Here is a 13139-nt window from a genome sequence, read left to right on the forward strand (position 1 = left end):
GGTTAGGGTTAGGTTTAGGTTTAGGATTTGGGTTACAATAGGGTAAGGGTTAGAGTTCGTGCTAGTGTTAGGTTTTGGGTTAGGGTTATGGTTACGGTTAGGTTTAGCATCACCGTTAGATTTAGGGTTAAGATTTGGGTACGGGTTAGGGTTTGGGTGAATATTTGGGTTAGGGTTAGGGTTAGGATTATGGTTTGGATAAGGGTTAGGGTTATGGTTAGGATTTGGGTATGCGTTAGAGTTCGATTTAGGGTTAGGATTTGGGTTAGGGTTACGGTGCGGGTTAGGGTTAGGATTTGGGTTAGTGTTGAGATTAGGTTTAGGTTTAAGGTTAGGTTAATGTAAGGGTTAGAGTTAGTGTTAGTGTTAGGTTTTGGGTTAGGGTTAGGGTTAGCGTTAGGTTTAGATTTAGGGTTAGGGTTAGGGTAAGGGTTAGGATTTGGGTATGGGTTAGGGTTTGGGTTAAGGTTAGGGTTAGGGTTAGGTTGAGGATATGGGTTAGGGTTAGGGTTAGGGTTAGGGTTACATTTAGCTTTAGGTTTAGAGTTAGGTTTAGGGTTAGGATTTGGGTTAGGGTTAGGGTTCGGGTAAGGGTTAGGATTTGGGTTAGGGTTTGGTTTAGGTTTATGGTTAGGATTCGGATTTGTGTTAGTGTTAAATTTAGGGTTATGTTTAGAGTTTGGGTTAGGGTAGGGTGAGGTTTAAGTTTAGGATTTGGGTATGGGTTAGGGTTAGTGTTAAGGTTATGATTAGGATGAAGGTTAGGATTTGGGTTAGGGTTAGGTTTAGGGTTAGGATGTAGTTTAGGGTTAGCGGTAGGGTTAGGGTTAGGATTTTGGTTAGGGTTAGGTTTGGGGTTAGGGTTAGGTTTAGGGTTAAGTTTATGATTCGGGTTAGGGTTAGTGCTAGGGTTAAGGTTAGGTTTAGAGTTAGGGTTAGTGTTAGGTTTTGGGTTAAGTTTAGGGTTAGGGGTAGGATTTGGGTTAGGGTTAGGGTTAGAGTTAGGGTTAGGGTTAGGTTTTGAGTGAGTGTTAGGGTTAGGGTTCGGTTTAACGTTAGGGTTAGCATTAGGTTTAGGTTTCGGGTTCGGGTTAGGGTTTGGATTAGGGTTAGGGTTAGGGTTAAGGTTAGGTTTAGGATTTGGGTTACGATAGGATAAGGGTTAGAGATAGTGTTAGTGTTAGGTTTTGGGTTAGGGTTATGGTTACGGTTAGGTTTAGCATCACCGTTAAGATTAGGGTTAAGATTTGGTTACTGGTTAGGGTTAGGGTGAGGATTTGGGTTATGGTTAGGGTTAGGGTTAGCGTTTGGATAAGGTTTAGGGTCAGGGTTAGGATTTGGGTATGCATTAGAATTCGGTTTAGGGTTAGGATTTGGGTTAGGGTTACGGTTCGGGTTAGGGTTAGGATTTGGGTTAGTGTTGAGATTAGGTTTAGGTTTAAGGTTAGGTTAAGGTAAGGGTTAGAGTTAGTGTTAGTGTTAGGTTTTGGGTTAGGTGTAGGGTTAGCGTTAGGTTTAGATTTTGGGTTAGGGTTAGGGTAAGAGTTAGGATTTGGGTATGGGTTAGGGTTTGGGTTAAGGTTAGGGTTACGGTTAGGTTGAGGTTATGGGTTAGGGTTAGGGTTAGGGTTAGGGTTACATTTAGCTTTAGGTTTAGAGTTAGGTTTAGGGTTAGGATTTGGGTTAGGGTTAGGGTTCGGGTAAGGGTTAGGATTTGGGTTAGGGTTGGGGTTAGGTTTATGGTTAGGATTCGGATTTGGGTTAGTGTTAAAGTTAGGGTTAGGTTAGGTTTAGGATTTGGGTATGGGTTAGGGTTAGAGTTAAGGTTATGATTAGGATTAGGTTTAGGATTTGGGTTAGGGTTAGGGTTAGGGTTAGGTTTAGGTTTAGGATTTTGGTTAGGGTTAGGGTCAGGTTTAGGGTTAAGGTTATGATTCGGGTTAGGGTTAGTGCTAGGGTTAGGGTTAGGTTTAGAGTTAGGGTTAGTGTTAGCTTTTGGGTTAAGTTTAGGGTTTGGGATAGGATTTGGGTTAGGGTTCGGGTTAGGGTTGGAGTTAGGGTTAGGGTTAGATTTTGAGTGAGTGTTAGGGTTAGGGTTTGGTTTAACGTTAGGGTTAGCGTTAGGTTTAGGGTTCGGGTTTGGGATAGGATTTGGATTAGGTTTAGGGTTAGGGTTAGGTTTAGGTTTAGGATTTGGGTTACGATAGGGTAAGGGTTAGAGTTAGTGTTAATGTTAGGTTTTGGGTTAGGGTTATGGTTAGGGTTAGGTTTAGCGTCACTGTTAGGATTGGGGTTAGGTTTTGGGTATGGCTTAGGGTGAGAATTTGTGTTAGGGTTAGGGTTAGGGTTTGGATAAGAGTTGGGGTAGGGTTAGGGTTAGGATTTGGGTATGCATTAGAGTTCAGTTTAGGGTTAGGAGTTGTGTTAGGTTTACGGTTCGGATTAGAGTTAGGATTTGGGTTAGTGTTGAGATTAGGTTTAGGTTTAAGGTTAGGATTTGTTTTCGAGTTAAGGTAAGGGTTAGAGTTAGTGTTAGTGTTAGGTTTTGGGTTAGGGTTAGGGTTAGCGTTAGGTTTAGTTTTAGGGTTAGGTTTAGGGTAAGGGTTAGGATTTGGGTATGGGTTAAGGTTAGGGTTTGGGTTAGGGTTGAGTTTAGGATTTGGGTAGGGTTAGGGTTAGTTTTAGGGTTAGGATAAGGGTTAGGTTTAGGGTTAGGTTTAGTGTTAGGGTTCGGGTTAGGATTTGGGTTAGGGTTAGGGTAAGGGTTAGGGTTAGGATTTGTTTTAAGTTTAGGTTTAAGGTTAGATTTAGGGGTAGTGTCAGGTTTTGGGTTAGGGTTAGGGTTAGGCTTAGTGTTAGGGTTACGATTTGGGTTAGGGTTAGGGTTAGAGTTAGGATTAATGTTAGGTTTTGGGTTAGTGTTAGGGTTAGGGTTACATTTAGCTTTAGGTTTAGGGTTAGGGTTAGGGATAGAATTTGGGTATGGTTTAGAGTTAGATTTATGGTTAAGGTTAGCGTTCGGTGTAGGGTGAGGATTTGGGTTAGGTTTAGGGTTAGGATTTGGTTTAGGGTTAGGGTAAGGGTTAGAGTTAGTGTTAGGTTTTGGGTTAGGTTTAGATTTAGGCTTAGGATTTGGGTATGGTTTAAGGGAAGGGTTAGGATTTGGGTTAAGTTTAGGATTAGGTTAAGGGTTAGGATATGGGTTAGGGTTAGGGCTAGTGTTAGGGTTAGGATTTGGGTTAGGGTTAGGTCTAGAGTTAGGGTTTGGGTTAGTATTTATTTTAGGGTTAGGTTAAGTGTTAGAGTAAGTGTTAGTGTTTGGTTTTGGTTTAGGGTTAGGGATAGGGTTTCTTTTAGCCTTAGGGTTAGGGTTAGGGTTACGATTTGTGTATGGGTTAGGTTTAGTGTTAGTGTTAGGGTTAGGGTTAGGGTTAGGTTTATAATTTGGGTTAGGGTTAGGGTTAGCGTTAGGATATGGGTTAGGGGTAGGGTTAGGGTTAGGAATTTGGTTAGGGTTACGTTTAGGGTTAGGGTTAAGGTTAGGATTTGGATTAGGGTTAGCGTTATGGTTAGGGTTAGGTTTATGATATGGGTTAGGGTTAGGCTTAGGGTTAGGATTAGAGTTAGGTTTAGTTTTAGGTTTTGGGTTAAGGTTAGGGTTAGGGTTATGTTTAGGTTTAGCTTTAGGGTTAGAGTTAGGGATAGGTTTAGGGTTAGGGATAGGATTAAGTTTAATGTAAGGGATAGAAGAATAATAAGACAGACTAGAAGAAGAAAAAGTGCAAGAAGAAGAAGATGAAGAGGAAGAAGAAAGAGAAGAAAAAGTAGAAGAATTAGAAGAAGTGGAAGAAGAACAACAACAAGAAGACGAACAAGAAGAACATGGAGAAGAAAAACAAGAAGAAGAAGAAGAAGAAGAAGAAGAAGAAGAAGAAGAAGAAGATGAAGGTGACAATTAAGATGAATAATGCGAAGAAGATGAAAAAGGAGAAGAATACAAGAAGAGACGCAAAATATGAAGAACAAGGTTAAATAGAAGATTAAGACGAAGAAGAAGAAGAAGTAGAATGTGAAAAATAAGAACAATGCAGAGAAGAAGAAGAAAAAGAAGAAGAAGAAGTAGTAGTAGTAGAAGAAGAAGAAGCATAAGAAGAAGTAGCATAAGAAGAAGAAGTAGAAGAAGAAATAACTTGTGAGGAATAAGAACAATGCGAAGAAGAACAAATGGAAAATGAATAACAGAATAAGAAGTTTAAAGCGAAGAGTTAGCAGAAATAAAATAAGTATAAATAGAAGAAGAAGAGGAAGAATAAGAAGAAAAAGAACAAGAAGAAAAACTGGAAGATGAAGAAATAGAATGTGAAAAATAAGAACAATGTGATGAAGAAGAAAAAGAAAAAGAAGCAGAAGAAGCAGACAGCGAAGAATTAGCAGAAATCAAAGATGAAGAAAAAAATAGAAGAAGAAGAGGAAGAAGAAGAAGAAGAAGAAGAAGAAGAAGAAGAAGAAGAAGAAGAAGAAGAGGAAGAAGAGGAAGATGATGATGAAAAAGTAAAAGAAGAACAAAATAGAAGAAAAACAAAAAGAAGAAGATCAATGCGTAGAAGAAGAAAAAGAAAAAGAATAACAAGTAGAAGAAGCAAGAAGTGATGAATTTCAGATATCGAAGAACAAGCAAATAGAAGAAGAAGAAAAGGAAGAGCAAAAAGAAGAAAAACAAAAAAAGAAGAACAAGATAAGGAAGCTGACGAATAAGAAGAAAAATGAGAAGTAGAAGAAAAAGCGGAATAATAAGAAGTCGAAGCAAGAAACAAGGAAAAAACAGAAATCGAAGAAGAAGAAGAAGAAAAGAGGAAGAAGAAGAAGAAGAAGTAGAAGACTAAGAAGTAGAATGTGAAAAATAAGAACAATGTGAAGAAGAAGAAAAATTAAAAGAATAACAAGCAGAAGAAGCAAACAGCAAAGAATTAGGAAAACCGAAGAAGATGTGGAAATAGAAGAAGAAGAAGAAGAAGAAGAAGAAGAAGAAGAAGGAGGAGGAGGAGGAGGAGGAGGAGGAGGAGGAGGAGGAGGAGGAGGAGGAGGAGGAGGAGAAGGAGGAGGAGGAGGAGGAGGAGATGATGAAGAAGAAGGAGAAGAAGAAGGAGGAGGAGGAGAAGAAGGAGAAGAAGGAGAAGCAGAAGGAGAAGCGGAAGAAGAAGAGGAAGAAGAAGAAGAAGAAGAAGAAGAAGAAGAAGAAGAAGAGGAAGAAGAGGAAGAAGAGGAAGAAGAGGAAGAAGAGGAAGACGAGGAAGACGAGGAAGACGAGGAAGACGAGGAAGACGAGGAAGACGAGGAAGACGAGGAAGACGAGGAAGAAGAGGAAGAAGAAGAAGAAGAAGAAGAAGAAGAAGAAGAAGAAGAAGAAGAAGAAGAAGAAGAAGAAGAAGAAGAAGAAGAAGTGGCGGAAGTAGAAGAAGAGGCGGAAGTAGAAGAAGAGGAGGAAGTAGAAGAAGTAGAAGAAGTAAAATGTGAGGAATAAGGACAATGCGAAGAAGAATAAGAAAAGAAATAACAAGAAGAAGAAGTAGAAAGTGAAGAATTAGTAGAAATCAATGAAGAAGTAGAAATAGAAGAAGAATAAGAAGAGGAAGAAGAAGAAGAAGAATCAGAAGATTAAGAAGTAGAATGTGAAAAATAAGAACAATGCGAAGAAGAAGAAAAAGAAAAATAATAACAAGCAGAAGAAGAAAAACACCGAAGAATTAGAAGTAATCGAAGAAGATTCGGAAATAGGTTATGTGTAGGATAAGAGATAGGGGTAGGGTTAGTGTTAGGGTTAGGATTTTGCTTAGGGTTAGGTTTAGGGTTAGGGTTACGTTTAGGGTTAGGATTTGGTTTAGGGTTAGGGTTAGTGCTAGAGTTAGGGTTGGGTTAGAGTTAGGGTGAGTGTTAGGATTTGGATTAGGGTTAGGGTTAGGGGTAGGGGTACATTTATATTTAGGTTTAGGGTTAGGTTAAGGTTAGTATTTGGGTAGGGGTTAGCGTTATGTTGAGGGTTAGGATTTGGGTTAGGGTTATTGTAAGGGTTAGAGTTAGTGTTAGTGTTAGGTTTTGTGTTAGGGTTAGGGTTAGGTTTAGGGTTAAGGTTAGGATTAGAATAAGCCAAAAAAGTAGAAATAACAGAAGAATAAGCCGAAAAAGCAGAAATAACAGAAGAATCAGCTGAAAAAGCAGAAATAACAGAAGAATCAGCTGAAAAAGAAGCAGATGAAGAAGAAGAGGAAGAAGTAATTGAAAAAGAATAAAATGCAGAAGATACAGAAGAAGATGAAGAAGAAGAAGAAGGAGATGTAAAACTACAAGAAGAACAACAAGAAGAAACAGAAGAATAAGCCGAAAAAGCAGAACTAACAGAAGAATAAGCCGAAAAAATATAAATAACAAAAAATACCTGAGGAAGAAACAGAAGAAGCAGAAGAAGAAGAAGTAATTGAAAAAGCAGAAAATGCAGAAGAAACAGAAGGAGGTGAAGAAGAAGAAGAAGGAGATGTAGAACTACAAGAAGAACAAGAAGAACTAGAAGAACATGATGAACAAGAATTAGAAACAGAAGAACAAGCCGAAAAAATAGAAATAACAGAATAATAAGCAGAAAAAGAAGAAATAACAGAAGAATAAGCCGAAAAAGCAGAAATGACAGAAGAATAAGCTGAAGAAGAAACAGAATAAGCAGAAAAAGAAGAAGTAATTGAAAAAGAAGAAAATGCAGCAGAAACAGAAGAAGATGAAGAAGAAGAATAAGGAGATGTAGAACTACAAGAAGATCAAGAAGAACTAGAAGAACAAGAAGAAACAGACGAATAAGCCGAAAAAGCAGAAATAACAGAATAAGCCGAAAAAGCAGAAATAAGAGAATAAGCCAAAAAAATATAACAGAAGAATAAGCCCAAAAATCAGAAATAACAGAAGAATAAGCCGAAAAAGCAGAAATAACAGAAGAATAAGCCGAAAAGCAGAAATAACAGAAGAAATAGTTGAAGAAGAAGCAGAAGAAGCAGAAGAAGAAGAAGTTATGTAAAAAGAAGAAAATGCAGAAGAAACAAAACAAGATGAAGAATAAGACGGTGATGTAGAACTACTAGAAGAACAAGGGGAACTAAAAGAACAAGAAGAACAAGAAGTAGAAACAGAAGAATAAGTCGAAAAAGGAGAAAAAACAGAAGAATAAGCCGAAAAAGCAGAAATACAGAAGAATAAGCTGAAGAAGAAGCAGAAGAAGCAGAAGAAGAAGAAGTAATTGAAGGAGCAGAAAATGCATTAGAAACAGAAGAAAATGAAGAAGAAGAAGGAGGAGTTGTAGAACTACAAGAAGAACAAGAACTAAAAGAACAAGAAGAACAAGAAGTAGAAACAGAAGAATAAGTTGAAAAAGCAGTAATAACAGAATAAGCCGAGAAAGCAGAAATACAGATGAATAAGCTGAAGAAGAAGCAGAAGAAGAAGAAGAAGTAATTGAAAAAGCAGAAAATGCAGAAGAAACAGAAGAAGATGAAGAAGAAGAAGAAGGAGTTGTAGAACTATAAGTAGAACAAGAAGAACAAGAAGAAGAAACAGAAGAATAAGATGAAAAAGCAGAAATGACAGAAGAATAAGCCGAAAAAGTAGAAATAACAGAAGAATAAGCTGAATAAGTAGAAATAACAGAAGAATAAGCCAAAAAACCAGAAATAACAGAAGAGTGAGCTGAAGAAGAAGCAGAAGAAGCAGCAGAAGAAGTAACTGAAAAAGCAGAAAATGTCGAAGAAACAGAAAAAGATGAACAAGAAGAAGGAGATGTAGAACTACAAGAAGAACTAGAAGAACAAGAAGAACAAGTGGTAGAAACAGAAGAATAAGATGAAAAAGAAGAAACAACAGAAGAATAAGCCGAAAAAGCAGAAATAATAGAAGAATAAGCCGAAATAAAAGAAATAACTGAAGAATAAGCCGAAAAGGCAGAAATAACAGAAGAATAAGCTGAAGAAGAAGCAGAAGAAGCAGAAAAAGAAGAAGTAATTGAAAAAGCAGAAAATGCAGAAGAAACAGAGGACGATGTAGAAGAAGAAAGAGAAGAAGGAGATGTAGAAATCCAAGAAGAAAAAGAACAAGAAGAAAAAGAAGAATAAGCCGAAAAAGCAGAAATAACAGAATAATAAGGCGAAAAAGCAGAAATAACAGAAGAATAAGCTGATGAAGAAGCAGATGAAGCAGAAGAAGAGGAAGTAATTCAAAAACCAGAAAATGCAGCAGAAACAGAAGAAGATGAAGAAGAAGAAGAAGAAGGAGATGTAGAACTACAAGAAGAACAAGAAGAACAAGAAAACAAGAAGAAGAAAATGAAGAATAAGCCGAAAAAGCAGAAATAACAGAAGAATAAGGTGAAGAAGAAGCAGAAGCAGAAGAAGAAGAAGAAGAAGTAATTGAAAAAGCAGAAAATGCGAAGAAACAGAAGATAAAGAAGAAGAAGGAGATGTAGAACTACAAGAAGAACAAGAAGAACTAGAAGAACAAGAATAAGAAACAGAAGAATAAGCCGAAAAAGCATAAATAACAGAGTAAGCCGAAAAAGTAGAAATAACAGAAGAAGAAGCTGAAGAAGAATCAGAAGAAGCAGAAGAAGAAGAAGTAGCCATTGAAATAGCAGAAAATGCAGAAGAAACAGAAGATGATGAAGAAGAAGAAGGAAATGTAGAGCAACAAGAAGAACAAGAATAACTAGAAGAACAAGAAGAACAAGAAGTAGAAACAAAAGAATGAGCTGAAAAAGCACAAAACAGAAGAATAATGCATTATATTCTTCTTCGCCTTGTTCTTCATATTCTTCACCTTCATCTTCTTCTTCATCTTCTCCTTGTTCTTCTTCTTGTATTTCTTCACCTTGTTCTACTACTTCTATTTCTTCTTCTTCTTCGATTTCTGCTTATTATTCGCTTTTTCCTTCTTATTATTGTTATTCTTCTTTTTCTTCTTCTTTGCATTGTTCTTCCTATTCTTCACCTTCATCTTCTTGTTCATCTTCTTCTTATTCTTCTTCTTGTATTTCTTCAATTTCTTCTTCTACTGATATTTCTGCTTCTTCTATTTCTCCTTTTATTCGCTTTTTGATTCTTCTTGTTATTCTTCTTTTTCTTCTTCCTCACATTTTTTTTCATATACTTCACCTTCATCTTCTTGTTCTTCTTGTTCTTCTTCTTGTATTTCTTATATTTCTACTTCTTCTTTGATTTCTGCTTATTCTTCGCTTTTTGCTTCTTCTTGTTCTTGTTCTTGTTGTTCTTGTTTTTGTTGTTGTTGTTGTTGTTGTTGTTGTTGTTCTTCTTCTTCTTCTTCTTCTTCTTCTTCTTCGCATTGTTCTTCATATTCTTCAGCTTCATCTTCTAATTCTTCTTGTTCTTCTTGTTCTTCTTGTATTTCTTCACCTTGTTCTTCTTCTACTTCTATTTCGGCTTCTTCTTCAATTTCTGTTAATTCTTCGCTTTTTGCTTCCTCTTCTTGTTATTCTTTTTTTCTTCTTCTTCGCATTGTTCTTCATATTCTTCAACTTCATCTTCTTGTTCTTCTTCTTCTTTTATTTCCTCTCCTTTTTCTTCTACTTCTATTTCTGCTTCTTCTTCTATTTCTGCTTCTTCTTCGCTTTTTGCTTCTTCTTCTTGTTATTCTTTTTCTTTGTCTTCTTCTTTGCATTGTTCTTCATATTCTTCACTTACATCTTCTTGTTCTTCTTCTTCTTGTTATTATTCTTCTTGTATTTCTTCTCCTTTTTCTTCTTCTACTTCAATTTCTGTTCCTCTTCGATTTCTGCTTATTCTTGGCTTTTGATTCTTCTTCCGGTTATTCTTTTTTTCTTCTTCTTCGCATTGTTCCTCATATTCTTCACCTTCATCTTCTTGTTATTCTTCTTTTTCTTTTTCTTCGCATTGTTCTTCATATTCTACACCTCCATTTTCTTTTTTTATTTATTTTTTATAAATTTTATTTTTATATTCCTCATACAATTTCAACTCCCGCATTCTGACCCAAGTCCCTCCCCTCCTACCCCCTACCCCCCAAAAAGTGTCTCTGGTTCATAGTTTTTTGTTGATTTTGATTTTCACTTTCTTACAGTTATTCATTTTCCTGGTCCCTTATTTAAGTTTTCTAGATTCCTGCTATGAGTGAGACCATCCGGTATTTTTCTTTTTCTTTCTGGCTTATTACGCTGAGCATGATCCCTTCCAGCGCCATCCATGTTGCTGCAAATTGCATGTGTTTATCTTTTTTAAATGCTGAGTAGTATTCCATGGTATATATGTACCACATCTTCTTGATCTAGTCATCTATTTTGGGGCATCTGGGCTGTTTCCAAAGCTTAGCTATTGTAAATAGTGCTGCTATAAACATTGGGGTGCAGGTGTTCTTTGGAATTGATGTTTCTGTGTCCTTTGGGTAAATTCCTAGGAGTGGAATTGCTGGATCATATGGAAGCTCTATGTTTAGTAGGTCCAGAAATCTCCCACAGCTCTCCATAGTGGTTGGACCAGTTTGCACTCCCACCAACAGTGCAGGAGAGTGCCTTTTTCTACAGCCCCTCGCCAGCATTTGTTGTTGCTAGTTTTTTTAATATGTGCCATTCTCATTGGTGTAAGATGGTACCTCATGGTAGTTTTGATTTGCATTTCCCTGATGACAAGTGATGTTGAACATTTTTTCATATGCCTGTTGGCCATTTGCATTTCCTCTTCAGAGAAGTTTCTTTTTAGCTCTTCTGCCCATTTTTTGACTGGATTATTTTCTTTGTTGTTGTTGAGTCTCATCAGCTCTTTGCAGATTTTTGTGATCAGTCCTTTATCATTAGTGTTGTGTACAAAAATGTTCTCCCACTTGGTGTGGTTTCTCTTAGTTTTTGTTATTGTCTCTTTTGCTGTGCAGAAGCTCTTTAATTGGATGTAGTCCCAGCTATTTATCTTTGCCTTCACTATCACTGCTTTGGGTGATGTGTCTGTAAAGATGTCTTTGATGTGCAAATCACGTAGTGTTTCGCCAATATTTCTTTCTATGTATTTTATGTTTTCAGGTCTTATGTCTAGTTCTTTAATCCATTTTGAGTTGATTTTTGTGTATGGTGTGAGGTAGTGGTCCAGCTTCATTCTTTTGCATGTAGTGACCCAGTTTTCCCAGCACCATTTATTGAACAAACTTTCTTTGCTCCAATGCATAGTCTTTGCTCCTTTGTCAAAGATTAGTTGATCATAAATCTGTGGGTTTATTTCTGGGTTTTCCATTCGTGTCCATTGGTGTGTATGTCTGTTCTTGTTCGAATACCATGCAGTTTTGATGATTATGGCTTTGTATTATAGTTTGAAGACTGGGAGTGTGATGCCTCCAGTCCCTTCTATTTGTTTCAGGAGAGCTTTGGCTATTCGGGGTTTTTTGCGATTCCATATGACTTTCATCAATAATTGTTCTATTTCTTTGAAGAATGACATTGAAATTTTGATTGGAATAGCATTGAATCTGTATATTGCTTTTGGTAGGATGGCCATTTTTTTTAAGATTTATTTATTTATTTATTCATACAAGCCTTGGGTACATTCAGAAGCACGGGAGGGTGAGAGAATTCACCAGAGTCAGAGCAGGATGCAGAACAGGCAGAAGGACCGAAGTACACTGCTGAGGGGAGCAGTGGGCGGCAGGAGAATTCTGCGCGCCATGTGGGACCCTCCTCTGGTTGCTGGGAAGCAGCCAGGGATCGAACCGGCACTGCACAGACTGCGTGCAGCTTCGCAACCCAGCGCTCAACCGCTGCGCCACCGGGGAGGCCCAGGATGGCCATTTTAATAATGTTTATTCTTCCAATCCATGAGCAGGGGATGTTTTTCCATTTCTTTCTGTCTTGTTCCAGATCTTAATGGAATTGCTTTCAGCTTTTCACCATTGAGAATGATACTGGCTGTTGGCCTGTCATAGATGGCCTTTATGATGTTGAGGTATGTTCCTTGTATCCCAAGAATTTCAAGGGCTTTTATCATGAATGGGTGTTGCACTTTGTCGAAAGCTTTCTCAGCATCTATTGATATTATCATATGGTTTTTATATTTCTTTTTGTTGATGCATTGGATAACGTTGATTGATTTTCAGATGTTAAACCATCCTTGTGTCCCTGGCATGAATCCTACTTGGTCGTGTTGAATTATCTTATGGATACATTGTTGGATCCTGATAGCTAAACTTATTTTTTTTTAATTTTCTAGAGGCATGTCTTATTTATTTATTTATTATTTGCTTGTTTGTTTGGTTTATACATGCACTGGGTACAGTCAGAAGCGCAGGAGGGTGAGAGAATTCACCAGAGCCAGAGCGGGGACCAGAGCAGGCAGAAGGACCGAAGCACACTGCTGAGGGGAGCAGCGGGCGGCAGGAGAGGTCTGCTCGCCATGTGGGACCCTCCTCCGGTGGCCGGGGAGCAGCCGGGGATCAAACCGGCTGCAGAGGCTGCGGGCAGCTTCACAACCCAGCGCTCAACCGCTGCGCCACGGGGAGGCCCCTGATAGCTAAACTTTTGTTGAGGATTTTTGCATCAGTGTTCATTAGGGAGATTGGCCTGTACTTTTCATTTTTTGTGTTGTCTTTATTCGGTTTTGGTATTAGTGTAATGTTGGCTTCATAGAATGTTTTTGGTATTGTCTCTTCCTTCTCAATTTTTTGAAAGAGTTTGTGAATTCACCTTCTTCTTCTTCTTCTTCTTCTTCTTCTTCTTCTTCTTCTTCTTCTTCTTCTTCTTCTTCTTCTTCTTCTTCTTCTTCTTCTTCTTCTTCTTCTTCTTCTTCTTCTTCTTCTTCTTGTACTTCTCCTTGTTCATCTTCTAATTCTATTTCTACTTCTTCGATTTCTGCTTATTCTTTGCTTTTTGCTTCTTCTTCTTGTTCTTCTTCTTCTTCTTCACATTGTTCTTCATATTCTTCACCTTCATCTTCTTGTTCTTCTTTTTCTTGTTATTCCTCTTCTTGTATTTCTTCTCCTTGTTCTTCTTCTTCTTCTGTTTCTGCTTTTTCTTCGATTTCTGCTTATTCTTTGTGTTTTCCTTCTTCTTCTTATTATTATTCTACTTTTTTTTCTTCTTCGCATTTTTCTTCATATTC

The sequence above is a fragment of the Talpa europaea genome (genome assembly GCF_964194135.1).
Source record: "Talpa europaea genome assembly, chromosome: X".
Lineage (NCBI taxonomy): Eukaryota > Metazoa > Chordata > Mammalia > Eulipotyphla > Talpidae > Talpa > Talpa europaea.